This window comes from Nannospalax galili, unplaced genomic scaffold (assembly GCF_000622305.1).
Source record: "Nannospalax galili isolate Female #2095 unplaced genomic scaffold, S.galili_v1.0 scaffold655, whole genome shotgun sequence".
In the NCBI taxonomy this organism is placed as follows: Eukaryota; Metazoa; Chordata; class Mammalia; order Rodentia; family Spalacidae; genus Nannospalax; species Nannospalax galili.
This window is the reverse complement of record NW_008337285.1, coordinates 1,676,649-1,678,468: the sequence shown is the minus strand read 5'-3', so window position 1 is coordinate 1,678,468 and position 1,820 is coordinate 1,676,649.

The following is a 1,820-nucleotide window of genomic DNA, read 5'->3' as shown; positions in this document are numbered from 1 at the left end:
GTTCAGTATTGTATAACTGTAATAATTCAACTGTAAACCTAAAAATTTACAGCCAATTTTGAAAGAGATGCATCTTAACTCTTGAAATTATTATTGACTATGTCAATGCTGTTGTAATGAAATACTTCTTCTAATTATGTTGTTATTAAATAAATAATTAAAAAAAGAAAGGAAAAAATAGAACAAAAAATGTCTCCCAAGAACGGAAAGAGCCAAAAAAGCCTGTCCATATTCTTTTCATGAACCATATTTATGGCGTCTATTTATTTTGAGTGCATTGTTCTCAATTTTGCACATTTCTATTATGAGATTATAAACAAACTTGTCTTAGGCACAAAGTAATATTGGGTGAGTGAATGTCTGACTGGACTTGTGAGTCCTCCTGTTTGCTACCACATTAGCTTTCTTAGGCATTCAGAATCTATTTGCTATTTCTGAATTATAATAAGAATTTTAAAATTTGCATTTGGCTTTCACATAGGAAGTCAAAACATACATTTGAGGCTCTTTCCTTCTAATACATACCACTTTAGTGAAAACGTAGCATGACCTTGACAGGACTGTGCTGGTCTTTCCTGTGTGTTAGCCACCAGTCCTGCATAGTTAAATTTGACTAGTCTCTGTGGTCAGAAATAGAGGAGACTAAAGAGAAAGCTGATGTGGGGTATTGCATCTTTTTCAACGGGATGTATAGGCAAAAGACAAACCCAGTTAACTTAGGTTAGATTACCTTGTCCTAGTTATCTTTTAACTGTCAATTTGACAGCCTGGAGTCACCTGAGAAGGGAGTCTCAATTGAGTAAAGGCCCAGATCAAATTGGCCTGTGGGCATATCAGTGGGGCATTATCTTGTCAATTGATGTAGAGGGGCCCAGTTCCCTGTGGGTGGCACCATTGTCTGGGCAGAAGGTCCTGGGGCTGTATAAGAAAGCTAGTTTAGCCAGTAAGCAGTGCTATTTCTTGGTTTCTGCTTCAAGTTCCTGCTTGACTGTCTGTTCTGAGACTTCCCTCATTGATGAACTGTGATCTGGAAGTATATGTTAAGGAAATCCTTTCCTCATTTAGTTTGCTTTTGGTTACAGTGTTTTATCACAGCAACTAAGAAAAGAAACTAGAACACTACTAAAACTGAAACTTATGAACAATTTAAGCTAATTTAACAGAGCTTTGCTTAGTAGAGCCTTGAGACAAGAGGTTGAATAAAACAGTTTCCCATACAAGACTGATCTTGTATACAGTTTATGCAACAAGAGGATTGAAGGTGGCAGTAAATCAGATGGTTTTACTTCTTTCAGTGTCCATAACAAGCTAAGTTTTGGTATCAGCAAAGAGCTGATATAGCTCTCCCTTTTCTACTATGTTATGTTATTCTTAGATGAGTTGTTGCAAACTAGCAGCACCCAAGATAAATTAAACTATCATATATATTTTGTTGGGCTCATGAATCATATAAACAAGAACTACATTAGATTAGATTAGATTGATATCAATTGTTTAAAAATACAGGGCTGGAGGGATAGAGCAGCTGTTAAAGACTAATGCTAACAACCAAGACAGTAAAAATACAGGTCATGCCCATTGTTGTGGCTTATGCCTTTTATCCCAGCACTGGGGAGGCAGAGGAAGGTACATCTCTGTGAGATCAAGGCCAGCCTGGTCTACATAGTAAGTTCTAGGCCAGCTGGGGCTACAGGGAGATTTTATCTAAAAAAAATTAAGAAGAAGAAAAAAACCAAGAAAAAAGAAAAAGATTTCATACCCAAACAAGTATTTCTGATTCTTTTAAGTCTTGTGAAAGCATTTGGCAAAGGTGGGCCTTT